A 7,442-nucleotide genomic window follows, 5' to 3' on the forward strand; every position below is an offset into this window, starting at 1 on the left:
AAAACCCCCAGCCACAAAAATGCTGACGCGTGGATGCCTATTGGTCCCGGTTGGTGCCACCAACCGGGACCAAAGGGTCTCCTGCCTGGGCTCCGCGCACTACCCACGTGGAGGCCCATCAGTCCCGATTCTGGATTGAACCGGGACTAAAGTGTCGGGGCATTAGTACCGACACTTTAGTCCCGGTTCAGGAACCGGGACTAAAGGCCCTTACGAACCGGGACTATAGGCCCTTTTTCTACCAGTGTCTGCACATTTCTAACCTTGATTTGATATAAAAACAATCCAATTTATCTTCTCTCTTATGTCCTGGATTTCACTATGACTTCACTCTTTTTCTGTGATTTCTTGATACACAACTTGTTGTCTATAGGTGAAAATGCTGAAATCTTCCTACTGTAGGTGTGCCTTTCACATGTTTGCTGAGATGTTTGATCATGTCAAAACAAAAAATCTAGTCTTATGCAATTCCATCAAAATAGCTTAGTGATTGCTGCTGCATGGTGTACATGTAAGTCCCTCGAGATCCCACATCCTACTTAATTAATTATGTGCATTAACTATTCTAGCTTGCATAAGCTAAGGCGACTTCTTACCATTATGTATATGCGTGTAGTTGTTCAAGCGTGCGTAACACTAACTAAAATCACAAGAAAAATAGACATGCTTTGATTTGCAATAAAGATGTTAAATATGAAATTGTTGTAGGATATGTGATACCTTTTTGTTCCCCTATATTGAGGATATCTAAAATGTAATCTGTACAAGATGAACCAATAAAAAGAAACTTCAGACTGCGGCTTGTACTTTAACAACCTTGCATTGCTTCGATACACTACTAGAGTGGCCATCACATGTTGTTCATGTCTTCTGATTCGGCTTGTACCTTAATAACCGTGAAGTAATTTTTAAGCCATGTATAGACTAAATTTGTAGTTCTTGTGAAAGCTGATGTGGTTTGCTACGGTTGTCACCTTGTATAAATATATACTGGTTAGGTTCATTTCATTGTTGTTGCCGGGTTTATATGGTCTCAACTACTGCTGCTATAGTACTTGGAGTTCTTGATGTGTGTTTTGTTACTTTGTCATTTGACACACTTTTCTTTGGATTTATTTGAAGCAACCTCATGTTCACTCTTGTTTTATAGTAGATACAATGTTATTCTCATTTGTAGGCACTACAAGATTGAAGAATTTTGGACAGCATGTAATTCATTTTTATATTTGTTGCAATTCTCTTATTTGTACTATCTATTCATAATTACAAACTTCTAATATTCTTGTAAATATGCTAGGTAAGATTGGATAGCGGGCTACTTGGTGCTGCCCATCACAATCCACCATGACATGATAGTTGCCATCAAGGGCGCCGACCGCAAGAGCTTGAATAATAGTAGTTTATGTGCTATGTTGATGTAAAATGGACTGTACCGGTTCCTAACCCTGTTGTGATATATATTGTCAATATGTGCTGTGATATAATTTGTCAATCTATGCTACAAGTTATCATTTCATAGCTAATTTTGTAAAGTGCTATTTTGCAGATACATGCAGATGACAGCATAAACTGTGTAATGTTTTACACTTGGCAAATACTTTTTTGTTGGGCCAAAATTAGCAGGATTTGGGTGGTGCATAATGCTAACAACGTACTGGGTCAAATTTTGTCCAAAGGAAATGGGCCCAGCCAAATTTAAATCGCCCTTTTAATTGTGCCAAAATCCATGACGGTTCCTGTGACAAAAAATAGTATCCACGTATGCTGCCACATCATTCAAATTGGCCAACTGAAAATCCTACGTGGCGTTAGTCCATGACGGATTGTTCCGTCACAATGGTTTGGGCCTGGGCGGGCTTGGGGCAGATCCATGACAGCCAAGAGCCGTCATGGAAGGTGCCATATCAAATTATGACGCGATATACATGACGGATTTCAGATCCGTCAAGGATGGGCACCCATGACAGTTTTCCATTGATCTGTGACAGAGTAGATCCGTCACGTATTAACAGATTTCTTGTAGTGCCGCCAGCCACCTTATGCAAGTAGTGCATGTCAGCCGGTGGAACAGGTCTCACGTAAGTGTACGTGTAAGGTTGGTCCGGGCCGCTTCATCCCACAATGCCACCGAATCAAGATAAGACTAGTAACGGCAAGATAATTAACAATATCAACGCCCACAACTGCTTTGTGTTCTACTCGTGCATAGAAACTACGCATAGACCTAGCTCATGATGCCACTGTTGGGGAATGTAGCAAAAATTCAAAATTTTCTACGCTACACCAAGATCAATCTATGGAGTAATCTAGCAACGAGGGAAGGAGAGTGCATCTACATACCCTTGTAGATCGCTAAGCGGAAGCGTTCAAGTGAACGGGGTTGATGGAGTCGTACTCGTCGTGATCCAAATCACCGATGATCCTAGTGCCGAACGGACGGCACCTCCGCGTTCAACACACGTATAGCCCGGGGAAGTCTCCTCCTTCTTAATCCAGCAAGGGGAGAGGAGAAGTTGAGGGAAAACTCCGACAGCACGACGGCATGGTGGTGATGGAGCTCGTGGTTCTCCGGCAGGGCTTCGCCAAGCACTACGGAGGAGGATGAGGTGTTGGAGGAGGGAGAGGGCTGCGCCAGGGGAAGGGTGCGGCTGCCCTCTCTCTCCCTCACTATATATAGGGTGAAGGGAGGAGGGGGAGGCGCCCTAGGGTTCCCTAGGGGAGGGGCGGCAGCCACAGGGGAAACCCTAGATGGGTTTGGGCGCCCCCACCCCCTAGGAAACTTGCCCCCCAAGCCGGGAGGGGCGGCTGCCCTAGGGGTGGCGCCCCCACCTCTCCTGGTTACGTGAGATGGGGTGGGAGGGGCGCTCAGCCCCTTAGTGGGCTGATGTGCCCTCTCCCCTTGGCCCATAAGGCCCCCCAACGCTTGCCGGGGCCTCCCAAACCCCTTTCGGACACGCTGGTCATCACCTGGTACCCCTGGAACAATTCTGGACTCCAATACCCTTCGTCCAATATACTGATCTTCACCTCCAGACCATTCCGGAGCTCCTCGTCATGTCCGAGATCTCATCCGGGACTCCGAACAACCTTCGGTAACCACATACTATTTCCCATAACAACTCTCGCGTCACCGAACCTTAAGTGTGTAGACCCTACGGGTTCGGGAACCATGCAGACATGACCGAGACAACTCTCCGGCCAATAACCAACAACGGGATCTAGATACCCATGTTGGATCCCACATGCTCCACGATGATCTCATCGGATGAACCACGATGTCGAGGGTTTAATCAATCCCGTATTCAATTCCCTTTGTCCAGCGGTATTGTACTTGCCCAAGATTCGATCGTCGGTATCCGATACCTTGTTCAATCTCGTTACCGGCAAGTCTCTTTACTCGTTCCGTAACACATCATCCCATGATCAACTCCTTGGTCACATTGCGCATATGATGATGTCCTACCAAGTGGGCCCAGAGATACCTCTCCGTCACACGGAGTGACAAATCCCAGTCTCGATTCGTGCCAACCCAACAGACACTTTCGGAGATACGCGTAGTGTACCTTTATAGCCACCCAGTTGCGTTGTGACGTTTGGCACACCCAAAGCATTCCTACGGTATCCGGGAGTTGCACAATCTCATGGTCTAAGGAAATGATACTTGACATTAGAAAAGCTTTAGCATACGAACTACACGATCTTTGTGCTAGGCTTAGGATTGGGTCTTGTCCATCACATGATTCTCCTAATGATGTGATCCCGTTATCAATGACATCCAATGGCCATGGTCAGGAAACCGTAAACATCTATTGATCAACGAGCTAGTCAACTAGAGGCTTACTAGGGACATGGTGTTGTCTACATATCCACACATGTATCTGAGTTTCCTATCAATACAATTATAGCATGGATAATAAACAATTATCATGAACAAGGAAATATAATAATAACCAATTTGTTATTGCCTCTAGAGCATATTTCCAACACTAAAAAGTAAGGAGCTTCACCGAGGTCTTTCATTGAAAAACTCTTGTTCAAGTATCCCTTTATGCTATCCAGAAATTATATATCATTTCCAATCAGTAATATGTCATCCACATATAATATCAGAAATGCTACAGAGCTCCCACTCACTTTCTTGTAAATATAGGCTTCTCCAAAAGTCCGTACAAAACCAAATGCTTTGATCACACTATCAAAGCGTTTATTCCAACTCCGAGAGGCTTGCACTAGTCAATAAATGGATCGCTGGAGCTTTCACACTTTATTAGCTCCCTTTGGATCGACAAAACCTTCCAGTTGCATCATATACAACTCTTCTTCTAGAAATCCATTCAAGAATGCAGTTTTGACATCCATATGCCAAATTTCATAATCATAAAATGCGGCAATCGCTAACATGATTCGGACAGACTAAAGCATCGCTACGGGTGAGAAGGTCTCATAGTAGTCAATCCCTTGAACTTGTGGAAAACCTTTTGCAACATGTCGAGCTTTGTAGACAGTAACATTACCGTCAGCGTCAGTCTTCTTCTTGAAGATCCATTTATTCTCAATTGCTTGCCGATCATCGGGCAAGTCAACCAAAGTCCACACTTTGTTCTCATACATGGATCCCATCTAAGATTTCATGTCTTCAAGCCATTTTGCGGAATCTGGGCTCACCATCACTTCTTCATAGTTCGTAGGTTCATCATGATCTAGTAGCATGACTTCCAAAAAAGGATTACCGCACCACTCTGGTGCGGATCTTACTCTCGTTGATCTACGAGGTTCAGTAGCAACTTGATCTGAAGTTCCATGATCATCATCATTAACTTCCTCACTAATTGGTGTAGGTGTCACAGAAACTGGTTTCTGTGATGTACTACTTTCCAATAAGGGAGCAGGAATAGTTACCTCATCAAGTTCTACTTTCCTCCCACTCACTTCTTTCAAGAGAAACTCCTTCTCTAGAAAGGATCCATTCTTAGCAACGAATGTCTTGCCTTCGGATCTGTGATAGAAGGTGTACCCAATAGTCTCTTTTGGGTATCCTATGAAGACACATTTCTCTGATTTGGGTTCGAGCTTATCAGGTTGAAGCTTTTTCACATAAGCATCGCAGCCCCAAACTTTCAGAAATGACAACTTTGGTTTCTTGCCAAACCACAGTTCATAAGGCGTCGTCTCAACGGATTTCTGGTGCCCTATTTAACGTGAATGCGACCGTCTCTAAAGCATAACCCCAAAACGATAGCGGTAAATCTGTAAGAGACATTATAGATCGCACCATATCTAGTAAAGTACAATTATGATGTTCGGACACACCATTACGCTGAGGTGTTCCGGGTGGCGTGAGTTGTGAAACTATTCTGCATTGTTTCAAATGTAGACCAAACTCGTAACTCAAATATTCTCCTCCATGATCAGATCGTAGAAACTTTATTTTCTTGTTACGATGATTTTCAACTTCACTCTGAAATTCTTTGAACTTTTCAAATGTTTCAGACTTATGCTTCATTAAGTAGATATACCCATATCTGCTTAAATCATCTGTGAAGGTGAGAAAATAACGATATCCTCCACGAGCCTCAACATTCATCGGACCACATACATATGTATGTATGATTTCCAACAAATCTGTTGCTCTCTCCATAGTTCCGGAGAACGGTGTTTTAGTCATCTTGCCCATGAGGCACGGTTCGCAAGTACCAAGTGATTCATAATCAAGTGGTTCCAAAAGTCCATAAGTCTGGAGTTTCTTCATGGGCTTTACGCCGATATGACCTAAATGGCAGTGCCACAAATAAGTTGCACTATCATTATCAACTCTTCATCTTTTAGCTTCAACATTATGAATATGTGTATCACTACTATCGAGATTCATCAAAAATAGACCACTCTTCAAGGGTGCATGACCATAAAAGATATTACACATATAAATAGAACAACCATTATTCTCTGATTTAAATGAATAATCGTCTCGCATCAAACAAGATCCAGATATAATGTTCATGCTCAACGCTGGCACCAAATAACAATTATTTAGGTCTAATACTAATCCCGAAGGTAGATGTAGAAGTAGCGTGCCGACTGCGATCACATCGACTTTGGAACCATTTCCCATGCGCATCGTCACCTCGTCCTTTGCCAGTGTTCGCTTAATCCGTAGTCCCTGTTTCGAGTTGCAAATATTAGCAACAGAACCAGTATCAAATACCCAGGTGCTACTGCGAGCTCTAGTAAGGTACACATCAATAACATGTATATCACATATACCTTTGTTCACCTTGCCATCCTTCTTATCCGCCAAATACTTGGGGCAGTTCCACTTCCAGTGACCAGTCTGCTTGCAGTAGAAGCACTCAGTTTCAGGCTTAGGTCTACACTTGGGTTTCTTCTCCTGAGCAGCAACTTGCTTGCTATTCTTCTTGAAGTTCCCCTTCTTCTTCCCTTTGCCCTTTTTCTTGAAACTAGTGGTCTTGTTGACCATCAACACTTGATGCTCATTCTTGATTTCTACCTCCGCAGCTTTTAGCATTGCGAAGAGCTCGGGAATTGTCTTAACCATCCCTTGCATATTATAGTTCATCACGAAGCTCTTGTATCTAGGTGGAAGTGATTGGAGAATTCTGTCAATGACGCTATCATCCGGAAGATTAACTCCCAGTTGAATCAAGTGATTATTATACCCAGACATCTTGAGTATATGCTCACTGATAGAACTATTCTCCTCCATCTTGCAGCTGTAGAACTTATTGGAGACCTCATATCTCTCAATCCGGGCATTTGCTTGAAATATTAACTTCAACTCCTGGAACATCTCATATGCTCCATGACGTTCAAAACGTCATTGAAGTCCCGGTTCTAAGCCGTAAAGCATGGCACATTGAACTATCGAGTAGTCATCAACTTTGTTCTGCCAGACGTTCTTAACGTCGTTAGTTGCATCAGCAGCAGGCCTGGCACCTAGCGGTGCTTCCAGGACATAATTCTTGTGTGCAGCAATGAGGATAATCCTCAAGTTACGGACCCAGTCCGTGTAATTGCTACCATCATCTTTCAACTTTGCTTTCTCAAGGAACGCATTAAAATTCAACGGAACAACAGCACGGGCCATCTATCTACAATCAAACATAGACAAGCAAGATACTATCAGGTACTAAGTTCATGATAAATTTAAGTTCAATTAATCATATTACTTAAGAACTCCCACTTAGAAAGACATCCCTCTAATCCTCTAAGTGATCACGTGATCCAAATCAACTAAACCATAACCGATCATCACGTGAAATGGAGTAGCTTTCAATGGTGAACATCACTATGTTGATCATATCTACTATATGACTCACGCTCGACCTTTCGGTCTCAGTGTTTTGAGGCCATATCTGCATATGCTAGGCTCGTCAAGTTTAACCCGAGTATTCTGCGTGTGCAAAACTGGCTTGCACTCGTTGTAG

This window comes from Triticum dicoccoides, chromosome 1A, assembly GCF_002162155.2.
Source record: "Triticum dicoccoides isolate Atlit2015 ecotype Zavitan chromosome 1A, WEW_v2.0, whole genome shotgun sequence".
NCBI classification, from domain to species: domain Eukaryota; kingdom Viridiplantae; phylum Streptophyta; class Magnoliopsida; order Poales; family Poaceae; genus Triticum; species Triticum dicoccoides.